Source organism: Paramormyrops kingsleyae, chromosome 25 (assembly GCF_048594095.1).
Source record: "Paramormyrops kingsleyae isolate MSU_618 chromosome 25, PKINGS_0.4, whole genome shotgun sequence".
Lineage (NCBI taxonomy): Eukaryota > Metazoa > Chordata > Actinopteri > Osteoglossiformes > Mormyridae > Paramormyrops > Paramormyrops kingsleyae.
This window is the reverse complement of record NC_132821.1, coordinates 18,562,314-18,583,769: the sequence shown is the minus strand read 5'-3', so window position 1 is coordinate 18,583,769 and position 21,456 is coordinate 18,562,314. Positions and strand designations below refer to the sequence as shown.

The 21,456-nt window shown below is 41.6% G+C and overlaps 1 protein-coding gene across 1 annotated transcript in view; it reads right to left on the bottom strand.

Annotated features, from left to right (window-relative positions):
* The window catches only part of LOC111845786 (teneurin-3-like), a 301,519-nt gene that overhangs the window by 245,039 nt on the left and 35,024 nt on the right, over positions 1–21,456 (bottom strand). The window lies entirely within an intron of this gene.

Below are 21,456 nucleotides of genomic sequence, written 5' to 3'. Positions count from 1 at the left end.
GACGGTGGCGGAATGGAGCCAAGAATGACTCTCGGGGAGCTGACCGCCTTCCAGAGGAATCTGATTTGCACCAGAGATGTAATTCATCACCGCACGCTGTGTGTGCATGCATCTCGACGGTACCTGGGCGCTCACCCGCACACAGACACAGAAACACACACATACACATGTATGTCCAATCCAATCCAGCTTTACTTATAAAGCACTTTAAACAACCTGTACAACCTGTCTGTATGCACACAGAAACGTGCACACACACCAAGTGGTTTAGTCACTATTCTCAACCTATACACATTACACTGCTGTCAACAGAGAGGCCATATTTCAAAAAGTGCTGGAGATGTAAATGATGTTTTCTTCATATGTGTAAGATTACAGGACTAAAGCAATCATTCACAACAGAAAATCCATCCCTGTAATGCCCACAGCGACGTGACGAGAGCTTCTGACACCATGTGCATCACCTCACAGTCACATGACAGGCTTTAATTAAACTGAGATCAGCAGTTAGTGTCAGACAGCCCATGTGAAAAAAATCACTTTCAAAAAATACCAAAAATACAAATAAAAATGTTTAATTTGGTGAAAAAAAAGAAGAAAAACTGGTAAGTGAAATATCTAAAATAACTAAAATCATTAAATATTTAAATATTTACCTGTTAAATTAATAACAGAAATAATTTATCATCATAAAACAGAGTAGCGATAAAACTACTGTAACAGTGATCATCTTAAGACATCAACACAGTCTGGAAAACCTTCCCCCACAAAAAAAGAATTGGGAAAATATGAATTTATATACATACATATATACACGTATTCAATATAAATATGTACTTACAGTATCTTATTCAGAAACATTCCTTTTCTGGAGGGGAATATTAAATATTGCATTTCAGCATAGATATTGAACAGTTGAAAATTAAAAACCTTTTGGTAATATATGCATTTGTAGTTATTCATAGAAAGTGTAAAAATACGGGCTGATCAGTTGTTTTGTATATTTAGTCTTCTGAAAAGTATCTAAACATGCTGGCATGTACGATGACCATTCACAGATGATGGTCATTTCAGAGTTTAGTCAGACCAAAGTTAATATTTGAAACACTCTGGATCAAATTAAATTGGATATGAAGTGGCGCGGGTGCTAAGCAGCTTTTATACATTAATAATTACTTCCATTATAAATATTTCCCCTTCTATCATTATTTAAGTATTACATACATACGGGCATGTACAAGCTCTATATTATGTTTTATGACCATAAATTTGTATTTAGATTTCATAAAAATTATTTGGCTAGTTAAACTCTATTTGTACACAGAATTGGCATATTCAAATTCATTGTCTTTTATGTAAATGTGGTGTTCTGCCTTTGTAAAGCACTTTGAACTACCTTGTGTCTGAATTGTGCTATATAAATAAACTTGCCTTGCCTAGAAGAAACTGAGCCATTTTTGAACAGACCTATTGAATAGATGATTTTAGATGATATTCATGCGCTGAGGCCATGAATAGCTTTAGAAAACCACTCACTCGCCAGTTAACAAGCGGGTCAATCCAAGCTGACGAGTGTGTTGGACGAGTCGGAGGCAGATTCCTCCATCTGCTGGAGCGGTCACAGATGTCATCGCAGCTCTGCAGGCCCTCGATGTGACGTGGCCTGTCGGCCATTTTGTTAGCATGTACTGTATATCACACCCCTGCACTTAATATGGAAGCTCTGGCACAATACGTTAATTGTTATACAGTATTGCCATTTTTTTTCCAATGTTCAAGGAATCACAAGATTTTGCTGACTTGAATTATATCAACGCAAACGATGGAAGAAATAACCAGAAGTACATACAAGCATAATCTCAGTAAGCATAAGGAAAAGAGAAAGCAAATATCCACAGTCATGTCCCTTAGATAAACACAGCCAATGATATACATAAGAAACCAAGTCATTACACCTGCAAGAGCAGAAATATTTAGCACTGACTGATGGGTCACTCAAACACAAACAGTTGTGGGTGAAAAGTACATATGGACACAGAGCCACAATTTACAGTCACCCTGTACCCTTGCTGAGACACAAGCAGGCATGCCACGCTACCAGATCCATGCCACTGCCTCACAGATATTGCAGGTCCATATGCCATTGTCTTCTTTTAATTGTCACCACATCAGATCTGATATGAAAGACAGAGTTTTCCGTCTGAAGAACAGTAGGAATCACTTGAGATGGCGTGCAGGCTTCCAGCAATCACATCACCCCTCCACATGTAATGCAGATCTGTCCTGGTCCATTTTTTTCCCTACTACTTCAGTCCTGATCATTTAGCCCAACCTAGCGGTATATAATTAACACCGTAAGAAATACTGGCCACTTGGGCAGATTAAACATGGCTCTCTTTGGGAATTTACTGTATGTAGGCCAGGCACGCCAACCTGAGGCTGCGGCCTGTTACCACACTGCCTCTAAACCACCATACTGTAACCATGGTGCTGAGCGCAAGATTCCAGTGCGGGGTTCTGCTTTAAGCTATGTCATCGGGAAACACAGATTCCCCTTATAAAATAAAAGCTCCAAATGATATACGTAGCTCTGAGTAGCATTAAGCCCTTTAAGTATTAAGCCCCACAAACACAAAGGAACTGAAATCACGGGATACTGTCCATCCTGAAGAAAAGGCCACTGCTGGCATTGTCTGACTGTCCCTGCGCACTTGTTCCATGACTCTATCGATCTGACAGGCGTGTTTAAAGCGTTTAGCTGCATCTTCTTCACCCTCCACGCTATTGTGGTGCGTGACAGAATCTTTGTGTCCACTACAGCTAACGCCCCACAAAAGGCAGAGGACGGGGAGGGATGGATTATCAGCCCTGATATTAATTGCAGGAGCAGGCCGGATGAGATCTACCTCAAAGACCAAAGAACAAGGGGAATGCAGGGTGTTGGCATCTAAAGCATAAACGAGATGGGAGGCTGAGGGCACGGCCACTGTGGCAGAATGTCGCTGTGCACCAAGACAGACACAACCTTCGAGGGTAAATTGAGGAATCACTCCCGTTCCGTGACTGTTTTGTTATGGAAGACAAAATGCAATTCTGTGTAGCTCCTACGCCAGACGCAGTCAACACTCGCCCAGCATTAGCAGGCGAGGTGTCAGAGCACAGCCTTCCCGGCCAGCCAGATGTCACCAGCCCTCGCCGCAAGCCCTCGCCAGTTGGCCGCGGCTCTGTGCCGCCTTCGTTCGCCCGGATCCCGTCTGCTCTGCTCAGCACAGCAGGTCAGCCCATCTGACGAGGATCTTTGAACTGTGAACTCTGAACCATTAAATAAAGAGGAATTTGGTTCTCCGTGAACCTTTATCCTACACGGCAATACAAAGAACCATAAACAGACAGATGAACAAATGTAAACTGATGTATTTTCAGAAAGTTTCCAGTAAAGAAAAAAAAAAAAAAAAAAAAAGAGTCTTTGAACAACATTTTCAATTAAGATTGAATCCCAAAGTATTAAATAAATGTACAGGAGTAATGAACCTGAGAGTATTAAGGTGTGAATGAACGACACGCCACTGAAACGAGTCAGTAATTAACACGTTCGAGACATACACGATGGTCGGCTGAAGGACACGACGACACAAAGAGGCTGGTTTTGATTTCCACCTCAGAAGAGCTTCAGTGGAACGGCAAACGCCTAGAGACGTGGGGACACGCGGCCCGCTGTGAGTCTTCCCGTCGGTTTGATGTCAGAGGCAGAAAGAGGAGTTTACTCATTTCTGAGAAATCGCCCGCTTCCTTGGGGAGCAGCCTGCCAATGTACACACAAAGAGAGAGAGAACTTTCCGTCCTTCTTAACAGCATTTGCTTGCTGGACCCTTTCATGCGAAATGACTTGCTGTGCTCTTCAGTCTTTTAAACATATGGATACCTGCTGAAAAATAGGTACAGCTCCTCTGAGAGATACAATGGTGGCCCACTCCCTGGGGTTTCAATCTGCAGCCCTCCAGTCACATGACAAGCGCCCTGACCTGTGGGTCACCTGTGGACCAGGCTCTGCCGTTAAATTTTGCTTTGGCTGAATAGCCTCTTTAAAAAGAGGTTGTCATAAAAGCCCCCCAGCTACAATTAATCGTTTAAAAGTCTGAACATCTGACACGGGCCGTCCCGGCATGTCACGCACAAATAAAATGGACAAACACAGGGTTATAAGAGTGCAGCTGCTAAGTCACTTCTATACACATCATTCTGCCAGTTTACAGGGCTGTGTATGCAGTATGGTGTAGGAGATGTTTAGACATTATGTGACAGGGTAACGGGCTGAGGAGCTCATTAAACAATGTATCTCAACAGGCAAGAATGGAACATGATTCATGGAAAAGTCACCCTTCAGACGTCACTGATCATTGCTGTGCCAATAGCTATTAATGAAAAAATAACAGACATGTTCAAACTAGGGCTGTGCAATATGGCATGGTAGACGGTATATATTGCGGTATATGATTTGATCTGTAAATTTCAATATAACTGTTTTTGAAAGGGTAACATATTTCCATAGCAAAGGCATTGCAGCAGGAAGTTGTATAATAAACTGTTAAAACATTTCAAAGTAGTCATGAACGTAGAATATTTATTGTGCAAATCTGCAATTATAGAAAAAACATGAAAACGTTTCAAGTAACTTCACTGGTTTCATCTTATTTTAAAAACACAGGTTGGTTTTGTAAACTTTATAGGTAAGCAGAAAACAAGACACAGAACTAGACTAGTGTCATAACTCCATCCATATTAGTATGAGCATCTCTCCCATAAAGGTCCTGCCAGGCAGAGTCCTGCACGGGTTCGGGTACCCGACGGGTGACCCGCAAATTTTGCTGAAACGGGTGAAAAATATAATACTGTGTCGGATACGGGTTCGGGTCGGGTCGGACGCAGGAGAGCTAAATTGCGATTTTCAAAACAACATGTGCCAACAAAAAATACCCTAGGGCTATATTTTAGTGACAAAATCCCTGCATTCAAGATGGTAAAACGTAAAATCCCGTATCAGTTTATGCCTGCACGCGCATTCCCGGAAATCTCTCCCACTTTCATTTTCAAAAAACGCATGCGAATCTGCGATCTCCTCCAGTTGTTCGAAATGGATGCTGAAGTAGTCAGCTGAGGCCATCGACTGTGGACGATATACTTTTTTCACACAGTAATATAAAGCACCGCACCAAACGCTAGTCTTCGCCTTCGCGTAGGATTTCCAATCGGGTAATCAAAGGGAAATGGACAGTGCACGTAGATAGCCTATAAAACCCGGGCAATAGCGTGCAGGGTAGTCTAATGTACATTTTATATAATATTAGTTTTATTAACACATTTAATTGTAAGCTGGTAAGGCTATGTGCGGGCATGGCAATATCAAACATTATTTGAGTTTGGAGGTAAGCTACTAACATTTGTTTTGCCTATTATTAGGCTGTTATTAAGCAACATTTTCATTTGGCTATGCCTTTTCAACTGATGTTTGTGTTTATGTCACTGGTCGTTTGTTGTGCCAATAAACTTGTCTTTAATTTTTAATCTGACTGATTTTCATTCGGGTGCGGGTCGGGTGTCGTATCTATTTATAGCGGATCGGGTGCGGAATTTTATTTTATTTCTGTCGGATAACGGTTCGGATACGGGTTTAAGTATGACGTACGGGTATGGGCGGGTGCGGTTTGTCAAAATCAGACCCGTGCAGGACTCTGCTGCCGGGTGCAGCAATAATTATATAAACAATTTTCATATAAATCATAAATAACTTAATTACGTGATTTTTGCGGGCAAGGAGCGGAAATTTCTGCGGTAGGGCGGTATATCTCTCCCGTTGGCCAAATTTATATCGCATACCGTTTGTACCGCCCAGTACTAGTTCAAAGGTTCATTTAAATGGGATTAATGGGAAACAACGTGCAGCTCGCCATGGACGCGGTTTGCTACCATCGCACCACGGTACCCTGCGCGCTGACGCCTGTTTAAAACGCTTGTGCACTGGAACGAGCGCAACAAGTTAATGGAGTGCAATTCCCGACGCTCATCACCTAAGAATAAAGCGTGTCCGGGCCCTAGTGTTCCCAGTGAAGCTAGCAATGCATCCAACAGCAGCACCTGCTGTAAGGATGGGGGGCTGTTTTTGGTCACCATCCATCGACTGCAAAGTAATAACATGCTCCATATTTTCTCCTTCAAGCAATGCAAGAAGTTTCTGGATTCAGGTCTTGTATCCACTCACGTTTGTGCTGAATCTTTGAATTGTTCCGGCAAAATGTGAAATTTCGTGAACGCAGTCATATCTATGGGATTTTAGTGTTCGACTCTGACAGAGAAGGGGAGCACTCAGGTGTTATGAAACCTCTCTACAGTGACACCACGGACAACGTGGCACATTTTCACAGCCACATTTGACGCAGTGCACACTCCGAGAAGGGTAAACCGGACGAACTGGGGCAGAGCGCATACTTCAGTGTCACCTTTTAATTTAGAGCCAGATGTAGGGTTTTACCTCCTGGTTGTGCTGCAAGATCAATTCAGAAAATTGCCCCTGGGAAGCAGAAAGTTCAGAGTCTCACTGAATGACATTTTGAAGCTTTCTTTTGGCCCCACAACGGGGAAGTCGTCATCGAAGCAGCCGCATGACAGAAGCGATTTGGCGTTTGACTCTGTCCCCCGTCAAGCTTTTCTCCATGTGTCCCCACATATGACCCCTGAAAGGCCCAATTTCTTACTGATAACAGGAAATCCTATTTCAAGACATAAAAAAGGATCTAGGCGCTCCATTTTTTTCCTGTCGGCTCAAGGCATTAAGTTGAGAATTTCATAAACATCGCCGTCTGGGAACAGTGCAGGCGTCTCAGCAGTGGTTCTGCAAATATGTTTAAACACGGCGATTATGTTCTGCTGTCTTGTGTAGTAGCACTCGTTTACGGAGAAGAAACCAGATTGCGAAGGTCCCGTGGAGACACAAAGCGAGAGAACATGAAAAAGGAACAGACAAAGGATACTGAAATGAGAGAGAGAAACAAGGCCCAGTTCATGAATCAGCTCCGATAACGTTAAGCTCAGATACCTAATAGTGCAACAGCATCTTTCCACACAACTCATACACTGACCTACAAGGTTGTAAGCTACATTTTTTGAATCACTGTGCTTGTCATACACACACCTGATATCAGTCCACAATCTGTCATGTTTAGGGTTAGCAGCACACCTGACAACAAATTGGCTTGTTTTTCTTTTAATTATTCTATTTCACATTTTCAGGCAGTTTAAGAAGGTTGCCTTTGGTTTGTAATGGAGTGGAAGATGAGAAAGACTGTGTGGTGTGAATCCATCTGGAATGGAAAAGATGGAACCTGGTGATATACAAAGACTTAGATATGTACCGAGGCATGTATGACGAGCAGTGCGGATAGAAAACACCATGTATCTGCTATTCTTATGTCAGAGGTCATTATGACAGAGTAAATGGAGGAAGAAGAGGATAGATACAGCTACGCATTTTAATTCAAATGAACATAATTTTGCAGAATAGCTAAGACAAAAAAAAATTGTTCTATCACAGAAAATGGACCTGAATCTGTCTGCACACACACACACACTGTAATGTGTATTATCTGCCTCATTTAAATGTCACTTTGAACAAATAAACCATCTAAAAATAAACGAGGGATACACACATACACAAGGGATGGGCTGATTCACATTTTTTCACCCGATACAATTCAGATACACAACTGCTGATACCGATACAAGACCTCTTTTTACTTTAATATTATCATTAGTGGTGCATCAATCCCACTTTTGCGGTCCCGATACCCTCTGTTCAGGTATCGGGATCGTATCGGCCAATATGAGTACCGATCTGATACCAGTTCTTTCAAACAAATGAAAAAATGGATGCTGAAAAAGCAGTTAATTAGGCTACTAGAAACATACATAACATTTCACCTCAGTTGTACATCTTGTTTTAAGCATTTTTGAGGCATTTGCAGTTCAATTTGACTATCCTCCAAGAGAATATACGCAAGTGGCGAATGCTTAAAATGCCCCACAATTTTTCTCCCACTGGCAACAGCATCACTTACACTTCGTTGTGATCGCGGCCCCTTGTGTATCACAAGCTGTATCGAGTGCGCAAAACAGCCCAAGCTAGTGACTCCCAAGTCATCCATAGCTTTATTCATATCACTCACGTTTCTTGCACAGTTGCGTGTGCTTTGTTTAGTGGGACTTCCCACTAAACGATACCTCCACCTCCAGTTTTTACAAATATTGCAAATTGCTGTGCTACTAGTTGTTGTTTCAACTGTAAAATACTTCCAAATCGTCACCATCTTATCTGATTGTTCTTACAATCCACCTGCTGCAAAGGATATGCACATGATGTCACAGCAGGCAGAAGTCACTGCGCTGACACCCACTGAGTGGCAAAAAACAGTGGCAGTGTTAGTGTACAGCTTGCGTGCAGCAAAAAACACATCTAAAATGGGAAAGAGCTGGTGTGCAATTGATGGTACAAATCGATGTAACAGAAAATAGGAGCTCTCGTTACAGACTGGTGAAAACTAAATAAGCAAATATCGGTCAGATATGGCCGATACCTGATCCGTCTAATAGGTATGGATCGGTGCCGATACTGATCCGAATATTAGATTGGTGCACCTCTAATATATAAATTCACACACACACACACACACACACACGTCGGGTAAACATATCTTTGTGGGAACTCTCCATTCATTTCTATGGGGAAAACTCTAATCACAATATGATGACCTTAACCCCTACCCACCCCTAACCTTAACCATAAGTAACCAAACAAAATACAAGACTTTTGGCATTTTGCCACAACATCAAAATAACAGGTTTTTATTACATTGTGGGGAATGTCGCCTGATGCCTCTGAGACCTGGGTTCAAATCACTGCCAGGGTTCCATGTGTGTGGCATGTTCTACCTGTGACGTCCTGGGGTTTCCTCTTGGTACTCCGGTTTCCCCGCACAGTCCAAAAACATGCTGAGGCTAATTGGAATGTGTGTCTGTGAGTGTGCCCTGTGACGGGTTGGTGCCCCATCCTAGGTTGTTCCCCACCGCACCCCCTGCGACCCTGAATACACCACGGTTTCAGAAAAAAAAAAATGATTATATATCACACACACCCCAAATACACTGTTTATATACACATGTACTGTAGGTATATAAACAAATATATTTATACACACAAAAAAAGATGGTTGAACTGGACTACTGAGTTGTAAATTCCCGCACCACAAATACATTTGCATTAATACTTTAGTTGCTAACATTAGTCAATATTCAGTCATTGCAAACATATCCACGCTGTCCCTAACCTTCACATTTAAGCACCATAACAGGCAAAATCATTATGATCAAGCATGTATATATAAAAAGTCGTACTTTGTACTAAAAAACGCTCTACAGCATACATTACTGTATATCATATATAAAATAATCAGACATTTAAGCAGACTTACGTTCACAAACGAATATTTTATTTTAACCTGCCTAACTAGTAAACGTCCTAACTTGATCGTCGAACCACGACGAACATAAAACACTTTACGACAAACATAAAAAGCAAATTACAGTTAATGGCTACCAGTCAGATATCTGATATAACGCATATATTTTGTTAAATCAAAAATACTTCATGGTTACTGGAAGAACGGTCCCCTTTTTTAAAGTAATGAAATGGGAGAAATCCGATTTTTTTGGAGTACACAGAAAATCCTGTTTTGCTCTAATGAAATATTTAATTTCGCCTTTCTTTAATCTGACACGGCGTCACGTTGGAATGACATGTCATCGAACTTTGCTCTTGAACGGTCAGTTCAGGGTGCATGCACGACGCGTCGGCACGGCGGGCCCACCTAACATCTGGGCACGTGCACGGACTATGGGGGGACTGACGCCTCGCAGAACGGGGATATTACCTTTTATGGTCACTCGTTTATTTCCCATCATCCTACACACTCGCGTATTCGGACTTATTCGGATTTCAAATAAGACAACAGAGCCAAAGGAAGCTTGTCAGTATTGCACATACGCGTGGATGGAAGAGCCATATGCATGCATTTATGGGGTGTCACAATCCACTGGTCATTTTTATGAATCAACAATAAAACTGATCCTTGGTGCCTATTAGGGGACTCGCAGTAAGCTATCTGGGGAGGGCGGAGGGGCTGCTTCTTAAGGCTGACAATGTACCACTGCATGAATACACGGTCGTATATTTAAAAGGTTGCGCTTCAATGAAGCAAAAATCGCTTAATAAGCTAAAAAAAAAACAAAAAAAAAAACGAAAAGGTGAAGATTCTGCAATTTCCAGCATCCCCTCCTCCCATCCTTTGATAAACTACCTTCAAGATTTCTGATATATCCAGATATAACAAGGACGAATAAATAAACGGCTCTAGAAATGTTCTGTAGGATGCGGTACCTCGTAGGGCACGTTATCCCAGGCTTTTGATAGCAGATCGGCTATGGAGAAAGATTTTCAAAGCTTGCAGTGCAGAGGACGCTGCCAAGCTCTCAAAGACCCCCCGCCGCGCGTGTCAAACTAAAAAATCTCTCTGAACTGGCAGAATTAAATTCATCTCCCAGTCTCCTCGCTCTCTCCTTGTGGTGGGAAGCTTCGCCCTTGTTTCTTAAGAGCCCTGATGATGGGGGCAAAAAGGGGTCGGGGAAAAAGGCAAAACAATACCGCACATCCATCATCACCTAGCATCTAATTAGATTCACTACGCTATATTTATGCAACGCACAAATATATTCATATAAATAACGGCGGACATTTGAATGCTGGGACCCTTTCCCGATCTTAAGCACTAAAAAAGATATCACGTCTTCTCTGGATCGGGCGTTGCATTTTGAATTATTTTGCATTATTTGTACATAACAAGGATTTGCACTCGTACTTTACAGAAACAGATCTATAGCGGTCTCTAGATACATCGCTTCTACTGTAAGCTAAAAAAAACATTGATTATGCAGCGAAATTACAACAAAATGTTTAGATGAGGTAGATTCAAAACAATAAATGATAGACCTATCGTTTTTAATAATAAACTTGATCACCTAACGAGAGGTTAAATTCAACTTAGGCCCTCATCATTCTTCCCATATTGTGTGTGTGTGTGTGTGTGTGTGTATATATATATATATATATATATATATATATATATATATATATATATATATATATATATATATATATATATATATAACACTACAGTATGGGCAGATCGCTTAGGGTTGATAAATTATGCATTTCAGAAAAGAGTTGCGGCGGCGGAAAACGGACACAGCCCTGATGACCTGGGTAGTTTCACCTCCCGCTTCTGGCTACCGACCGCGGGCCAAATACGCTGAGCGCAATGCGGGGCGACCAACTTAGGAGATGCGGAAAAATTCGCATAACAAGCAAGAGCAAAACTTCGGTATTGCTCTGACGGACACACACAATCACTAAAGATTAACTTCTTATAAATACAACTGCGCAAATAGTATTTGAATTACTAATGCATTATCAAGGTTATATGACATACGGTTTACAATATATACACCTGTTATTTTATCCTGAATTTCATTAGACTTACATCTTACATAAAGAGGTGTAAGTTCCGCAGAAGGTCGTTACTCTTTGCATATAAAACCACACATATTTGATGTCAACAGCAAAGGATTTACTGCTGAATACAGGTTACACAAATGTAATACTGAAAAAAGAACGCACATCCACATAACCAATTAATGGATTTAGCCAAACAGACAATATTGTATTAACTAAATATCGAAGTTCTTTCCGTTATTTATTCATAAAGTGTTAAACTGCTAAACACTATACGGAGATAAAACCAACAAAACTTCTGCTATATTATAGCATTATTATTGGACAGAGAATTGCACCCGGTTCGCGTCATTCTTTTTAATTATTCATTGTCGTTATTGAGAAAGTAAAGCATTACTATGCTTGCGGATTTATTAAATTACCCTGTATATATGGGGGTCCTGACTCATTCTACAGAGCTGGCTCTCGCGCATTTTTTTAATATGGGGCTCATAAGACCGAACCCTTCACCGGCCCCTTTAGCGCATCAATTTGCTCCTCTGAAGTACAAACTTTAAGCGTCAAAGCGAAGTGTGCGCTGTTCAAACACAGCTAATACTTCGGCAAATTGAGCTCCCAGATAATCAAGTTAGTTGAGACCGTGAATAATTGTAATAATCCTACTATGTCAATATCAGAAAACAACATTATCTAGTGCTGTAAATATTTAAAAGCCACGGTCCATTATAAAAAAATCTGGTCTAAGAGAAACAGAAACGCATTACACTTTTAAACGTTAAAATCAGTATTAGCTTCATGACTAACAAATTATGCCTGTCTCTAGCGACCTCTATAATGCAGACAAATGAGATTTAACACGGCATCAATTATGTTTGTCATTATTAGACTTGATAAAACAGTGACTTTCGGCCTTTCAGATCAACTTCTTTACTTTCAAAAAGACCAATTTAAGCTGGAGTCAATAGCGCTTGCTTTCCACTCTTAAAGAAAAAAACAAAACCCATTTAAAGCCCCCTTTTTGTCATTACCATGGGAGAAATTGTCTTTTAATTGGATTCCAGAAGCTGTATCTTAATTGGCTTTTCGATCTCAGTAATGTACGTGTGCATTTTTTCGTGTGTTCACTGCTTTCCAAATTGACCCCAGAGGTCCGAGCTCGACTCTCCCAACAGGACTCGCTGGGAGATATCGCCTGCTAAAAATTCAATTTAGGTTTGGAGATTGACTGTCTAATTCCGTCGTACCTATAATGGGTTTCTACCCTTCGTTTAATTAAGTTTTCACATTAACGCACTGGACGCGCTCCTAAAACCCCTCGCATTTCCCCTGTGGTCAGCGTTCGAGGTGGGGAAGAAGAAATTAAAATTTCTTCTGCTGATGGCCTAAGTAAAACAGCCCCTTGGAAATGCACCTGACAACACAAAAAAGCCGGTTCCGGCTTCCACACCTGAGGTCGCATCCCCCGCTTTGAAAACGGCTCGGGATAGCACTGGCCATTCATTCACCGAAACCCCGTTCAAAGGGGGCCCGCAGCGGAGAAGCGCGGCACATTCGCGGGTTTTCACCAGTTAATCACATAATCAATTAGCTCAGATCATTTGGTGCTTTATAAGCCCCGCCACCGCGCACCTCTGTCATGCACTTATTGATTAAAACAAAGCACGATTTCAAAGGCAGCTGCCTTTGTTAAAATAATCATGCTCAAAATACCCAGGTTTCGATATAAACCAACGTCCCTAATAGCATTTTGCTATACTCTGATGCATTTTATAGGCATATTATTTGCACTAAATTCAATTGAAAAAGTGTCTATACATTTTGGTATAAATAATTATTCCTCAAGTACAAGAGGTATAGGAAGAACCGATTCCCTATACAGGCCATTTAATTAATATATTAAAACATGTCCGCGGAAATTACATTTTGATTTACTAATTAATATCTATTGAGGAGAAAATTAAGATGCAGACCCTAAACCGTATGCGCTGTTCTCTGTATGGAGTAAATTATGACATCACGAGTCACATGGGTAGAGGGTGTGTGTGTGTGTGTGTGTGTGTGTGTGTATGTCTGGGGGGGAGGGGGGTCCTCCCATTGACCTACTTTTACAGGCTCGCAGGGTGTTCCGGACCGGCTCACTATTGTAAGAAATGATGCCGCTCCGTTCCTTGCCCATCAAATTCTGAAATCCAAATCTTTATAGCTACAGAGTTCCATGGAAATGTGGGGCGTTTTTTTTCCTAGGAAAAAGGGCTGTGAGGATACTAATTTTTCCCTACTTAACCTCAGGAAAAATGGTACAAACGGAAACCTGCTTTCCCCTAAATAACTGACGTCTGTTTTAAAAAACGAACAAACCTATGAATGTGCCTTGGGAAAAATAACACAGATGTAATTGATCTGCATATAGTTAACTGGGCTATTTGGTTACATCCACCCCCCCCCCCCCCCCCCCCCACCCCCAAAAAAATTCTGGCTGCAAGTTAATGAATCCCAGATTTAATTTAATTCTTTTTCATGTATCATAACTTGAGAATTCACCAATTTTAAGCTGTAATAAGTAAAGCTGGCGAGTGATAATTTATATCGATATGTGACATACACGTTGATAACTAAATATCCGAATAAAATGAACACTACTTTCTGACATGTACGGATAAATATTTTGAAAACATTGAGATAAATATTTAAAAAGAAATGAAAGATTCCAGGACATTTGCAAAGAAATGTCGCATAATTTAATTTCGCATTGTAATTCTCCTTCATAGACCCACAGAATTACACTTTCAAAATATCTTCAAATTTACATTTAGTGGGAACTTATGCATTCTTAAAATGACAGTATTAAGCGTTTACTTTGCAGTACACTTTAAAAAGATCTTTCAGTTTATAACTGTTTTCTTTGCAGACCTCTTTATAAGCACCACAAGGGGGGGGGGGGGGGGCTAGAGTTTAAAAACTTTCAGAGGAATAAAGAATCAAATGATGAGGCACCTGCCGGCCACTTAAAGTGGCGGCGACACATAAAAACTCACTAACAGTCCTGTCCAGGTGCACGTCAGGAAATGCATGCCTGCTGCGCCTGAGGAGGTAACCAAGCCTTCAGAGAGCACTATGCAAGAAACTGGCAGGCAGCAGAGCGCCTGCATCAAGCTATGGCTTACAAGCAGACTTACATCTCACAGGGAAACATGTTTCTATTTTGTTCATTTAAAAGAAATATATAAAACTGTTATTGTTAAACATGTGTCAGAAGTAAATATACTGCAGTGAGTTCATTGTATAATAATTATATAGCAGTTCCATGCAATTTATTTATTGTTCTGAGATGAAGCTGTATTTCAGAAAGATGTTATAATGATAAGCTGCCATTCGGGTCCAAATCGCTCACTATGGCAACGGGTTAAGCGTGGGGGCCGAGGGGCGGGGGCACTGGGCCACCAGTGTCATTACACAAAGTGCCAGAATACAGCGCACTGATAGCAAGAATATAAGATTTATTCCGGCGTAAGAATGGGAACAAAACCATATAGTAATACAGAGTAATTATAAGATGGTCGCACCTGTTTCCATTCCTTTTACAAGACTTTTGTCATTTCCAAAATGTCAGGTTCTGTCTAAAATATCATTTCCCCCGGTTTACAAGTCCGTCACCCAATGGAGGATGAACAGATCCACCCTGGTGTGTTTTATAAGGTTAAAACAGCGCCTCCGGGCAAGAGGGTCTTCGGTCCAGGTGCACGCTGACAAGACCACCCGAACAAAGACTTTTCTTTAAAATGCGACCCCAGATTTCACACTGCTGGACATGGCCCCCAATCTGCTGTCAAGCCCCATCTCCCCATCATGGGTGGGATTCAGGGCAGATACCAGGCACGGCCGCAGCGGTTTGTGGTGTCACTCACCAGCAGGTCACCTGGCTGCAGACGAGGGGGACTGTCATGGTTAAACAGTAATCAAGAGCTCTCTGCGACATGCTTGCTTACGTTTCATTTTGGGCAAAGTTTCTCTCTTTTTCTCTCACAGCGACTGTAGAGCATGATGGATGGGCCTGCACGCCCATCAAAAACCTGGACGCCTGTCAGGGGCCTCAACAAATTACGGAAAAGGTGAAAGACACGAGTGTGACGGACACAAAGTATGGGGCAGGCGGTAAAGACCCCACCCCCCCCATTCACACCACTGTTTCATCACGGGGGACCAGCCCCAGAGATTAAAAAGGTGTCCTGCCACAAACATTTTGAAACATAAACATTATAATGAGCGCCGTGACACTCCAAGAGCATACGACTCAGCAATTACACTGACACATGCATGACACGCTAGCCAGACGAGGCTAGATGCCCCTGTAAACATTTCTCCTGCCTGTAAATGGTCACTGTATTTATGGCGATCTCCTGCAGCAGGGATGATTAAAGCAGTGCATGGCTCCAGTCCGGTCCGGCATGCCAAATCCAGATCAGTGTCCAAGCACAGCTTCTCTATCTAAACTGATCCCTAGAGCATTCTTCAATCCGCCAGCCCCAAAAGCTGTGCTGGTGGGTTTAAAAGGCACCCCCCACTGTCAATATGACCATGAACCGTTGCCACTGGAAAGAGCATGAAGTTGGCTTGGAGCCGATGGAACAGCGCGTGTGGGCATTTGGGGCATTTGCTGTGACAGGGTTCCTCCATTATGGGTGCAAGGACCAAGAAGACCAGCCTACACACACGGTGAGAGGAGTCTGAATATCAATATCAGTGTCGTTTACAGGCTCAACAATATATATTTTTTTTAAATCAAAGATTATACAAGAAGTTGTTTATCTCATTGTGAGTGAAGGAGAATGTGTGGCCTTGGATAAGCTGTGGTGGATATATGATTGGGAAATGGTTACTGGAAATCATAATTAAAATGGACTTCAAAGGTTCTTAAAGATTTTATAGATTATGTTTTTTAAAAAGTTACTAATTAAAGTTTGTTCAGAACTTAATTCCATTTCATTTTCAGGCGGCATTTCTGATGAGTGTCATGAATATATTTTGAAACCCTCTGTCTAGAGAGGGGGCAATAATCAGCTAAGAGATTCAGACTCCTGGCTGAATGGTGGCCAGCTGTAATCCCAGGGGGGACACTGCTGTTGTAACACTGAATGTGGAATTTAAATGGAAAATCCCAAGCAAATATCTGCCTGAATAAACTGTAAACACAACACTATCTCAACATGAACGCGAACACAATGATGAAATTTGAATGTAACTGACAAAAATCCAGAAAGATCCCTAGAAACTGTTTGTTTTCACACACATATGATGTCAAAAAGTACAGACCCAAGATTGAATGGCATTTATAAACATGGCGTATGCAGGTAAATAACCAACAACAGCCATCGACAGCCAGTAACATGCATGCAGAAAGCTTCTCAGTAAATGACCTGCACTCAGCTTCTCCATAAATCATCAAATGGTGCAACATTTATCCACTATGCATAGCGCCAACTACTGGTATCCTCCAAAAGTAACCCTTACTTAAAAGATCTGACATATTTACTGTATAAGTCAGGACACTTTTTCAACAAAGCAGCACAAAGTAGCATCAAGTGAGCACAGGGAATGACCACTGGTCACCCAGGTTCAGAGTGTATTGGTCATGCTGATTACAAACAAAATAATTAGCTGCCTTTAACCAGGTTGACCTCATAAACTAATCAACACAAGATCCCCAGTGACAACATAAAGACCAGCAGGGCTCTTTATGGTTTGAAAAGGGTACTGGACACTGGGAATCTTAGAAGTGGGTGACTGAGAATAAAGTACACAGCCCCTGACACGTTTGTGTGACCAGTTGTCTGAAAGTTAAAAGACCGGTGAGCTGCAAAATCATCTTTTTACAATGTACTCTGAATGTGAAGTGTTTTCCTGACATTGTGGTGTATTTACAAATAAAAACAATAGTTTTGTTCAGATAACTATTTTCCCTCTGCATAATTAAGGTTTTTACTATTAGATGGATTTTCAGCACAGATGTGATGCTGGGAGAACAGGAAAACTAAATTTGGTCCAAAACTCACATTACCAAGAGAGGCCCAGCATCATGGTTTTCAAGAGACTGTCAATGACCGGTGAAAAGGAGCTTTATTGGCTGTGTCTGACCCCCCCCCAGCTCTTCCGCACCGTGTTTAGATTTTGAGGTCATAAATCTATGGGAAACAAGTTTCACTAGATTAACTGCAGACACAATCAGGATGAGGGGGAGAACGATTAGGCCAGATCTACGCAGCGCGGACCCAGGACACACATCCTGTGTGAGGCATCTGTGTTTCATTAAGTAAGCTCAGTGCCGTATGATGGTGGGGCCAGAGAGTCCAGGAAACAGACAGTCTGCAATAACCATGAAGCAAGCATCAGTAACCTAACAATTGCCCAGCTTACAGCTGCCTGTGCTGTAATTTACATCCTGTAACTGCACCAGTCTGGAGACTGGGCGAACATGTTGACCAGTCCTCTTCCAGTGCGGCATCGCATCCAGCCACCACTGCTTGCTGGATAACTGCCATAGCTGGTTGACTCGGGACTGGCCCACCACTAGGCCACTTTAAAAAGAATATTAAGCATTTCAAGGGTCCAAGTGGTTATGGAACATTAGATGGCTGGCGAGGAGGCATCACAAGTGGCATTCTGGATAACCATGATGTCCGGCTCAGGGTCCTGCAAGCCTTTGGGGGTGGAATCAAAGCCCCAGCTCAACACTTTCGTAGGGTGTGCAGCAGGACACACAAGAGAGGTGAAAACATTCCCTGAGCGACAGTATCAGAGACCCTCCTCAGCTACTTAAGGTGCATCACTGCTCTCCTCACACGCCACAGCCTTATCTACGCAGCTCAGGCCTCTCGTCAGGAGGGACAGGGCACGACATGCCACGTAGCTGCCAGCACTCAAAGCCCTTACAAAGAAAGCCACACGCGCATCTGATAGCCGAAGTGCGAGCCCCGAGCCAGGGGCCCGGAGAAGCGGCCTCCAGCTCACAGTGCTCATCTTATTAACAAGACAGCCGGTTCTGTGGGGATTAAGAACCTGCGACCGCAGGGTTGCAGGTTCAAATCCCAAGAGGGGTTCCAACGTTGTAGAGTGAAGTGCTTAACCGGAATCGTCGTAGTAACAATATCCAGTTCCATAAATGAGTGAAGTATAATCAGGGATTAAGCTGAAGTGATTCCACTTTTTTTCGCATTGAAAAGCCACATATGCTAACAGGGCCATATAGGCTCCTTTATTACTGTGATGTTTCTAAAGGGATTGGCCTGGCCTTTCCAGCTATGGGAGGACACAGCCCTTTCGTGAATTTACAGAGAACAAATAAGAAATTAAAAAAGCATGAATATAAATTAAATATAAAATATGAAAATAAAATGTCAAATAGAGGATAAATAACTGCTTACAGCTGGCGCTTTTTCCATTCAGACTAATGAATGTAAACACACACTGAACAAAACATACAGAAATTTGTTTTGTTTGTTATAACCTGATGAAAAAGCGCAATCAAATTTATTTCAGACTAAATATTTATACCTTTATGAATAACATGATAGTATTAGTTTATAATTTTACTCCACCATGGTAAATTCGATAAAGACACACATAAGGAATATATACTTAATTTCAGTCCTGGCAAATCCATTTTAATTAAAAAAAATCTTTGTAAACTACTCAGCCTTTACATCTACTTATGATTCAAAATAATTAAGTTGGTAATTAATATGACGGTTAACAATATTTTCTTATGAAGTCAGCCACTTTGCAGTCTTGAAAACATAGTAATTCTAATTAATAACGAAAGAGGTTAATGAGGATGTTGGGAAAGTACTTTGGTGATTGCTTTTCTCCCTTAAGTTTTCTTTTTTTAATTAGAGGACACTATAATACTTTAATTTTTCTCCTAATAAAACCAGCGTGGACAGTATTTAGCAGACAATTAGATAAGGCCCAAATAAATTGGACCTTCTCTTACCCATAAGCCCAGAATATTCCCACGAGCTCTTTTGAGAAAGTCACCCTCAGACACTTTCCATGTCTACCACCCGTACACTCAGTTTGTTTTATGTATATGAGGTAAGGAGCATGCGCTGATGTATATGGCTGTCATAATAAAAACCGTAGTCCAGATTTCCAAATGCAGTATGACGATATATCAACTACTTACTCTACGAAAGCACCATGCACATTACTGACAGGAAACGGTGAATTTGAAATTTTGGTTTTCCTCCAAATTTGACATATGTACATAATCATTTTCATGACTTCAATACAGCAATTTCAGGGGAGCATTATGGGAGTAAAACCAGTAACATTTTGATCACAGATACATTCCAACACTGGTATTGTTTACTTTTGTGTGTTGCCAAATCATCCACATTTTCACATAAAAAGACCAACCTCACTCCAATTTGGAGTAAAAGCTTTGCATGTGAAAATCCAACATCCCTACTTCCCAGGGTTTTTACAGTCAATAGCTGCCTGAAATATTGCACTAAACAGAGCTTAAGAGTTCGGTGCTTCCCCCAATTTTTTTTTAGATCTCAGAACGGAATTCAGAAACAGATTTATCTAGAGAACTACGTTGTACATCCTTGGACGGCCATAAAAAAGGTAACATCGCTCCCAAGCTCCATGTGAAGATGTTTATGTTTTACCTGGCCAATCAAATCAGAGACAAACCAGGAAAGTTGGCAACGTGCTGAAATTATCGCACTCTCATAGCACTGATTTCACACACCTTGCCTACTTTTATCTCCCTAAACTATTCACACAGTACTGCTCAGGTGCATTGGACTGTCATAAAAACAGACTGAGATTTTATCACTCCAATTACGTTTTTTTTCTCCATAGCTTTTTCTGTGAAAAGGAGGTACAGTTATAAATGTCAGGACAGGCTCCCTGTCACAACGCACTGCTAAATTTGGAAGATCTTCCAGAATAACGGCAATAGCTGATCACCCATGTAGCCCACATAGGCACCGTGGAGATTAAAAGCCACCGTACCCCGTGTTCATGTTTAAAAAGAACCTGCTCATTCATAAATGTGTACAGCATATCGACAGATCACAAATCACAAACCATCAGTTGACATGGAGTTTGCATCACATGCACCAATGCCACAAACACAGTCTTGCTGTTTGGCTTTCCTCATATAATCGGTTTCACTGACAATTAATACAAGTATAGCTGAGAAACTAATCAATACTCAAGCCCCTGGAACAGATCAGTATTACAGTTATGTAACCTACCTACTGTAATTTAAAGCACTACACCCAACAAGCTAAAAATCCTGTTTTTATTATGCTAGCACTGAAATTTAGATGCTATTTCGGGATCCGCTGAGGTACCTTTCACCAAAATGACCATTCAACTCCATTTTGACTGGCACTAGCTACCACAACCGCCGCCATTTCAAGGAACAAAAAATCTCCCGGGTCACAGCAGCACAAAGAAATAAAATGGCCCAATTTAGTGTTTATGTCGCATATTAAGGCAGCTCTAGGACAAGACCAGGCTGACCTTGTCGATGCCACTCCTGCGTGTGGAGATGTTTCTCAGGCCATGAAGTCGGTCGGTCCTCCTCAAGAGCTTCAACTCAGAGATGATCCAAGGACAAGCAGCCAGTCTGCTGGGCTGACCATACTGGTCTCAAAGCAGTAAAGAATGCCCCCAGCATACCCCCCTTTCACAATCTCTGTTATGTGTTTAATCCTTACACTCATGGTTAGTGCCTGTCCGTCCCCCGTTACGTCTTTGAGAAGGGGACTGACACCATCACCCTATGTTGCCGTCCTAACTCAAAGAAAAATTAGGCAAGAGTTGCGGGG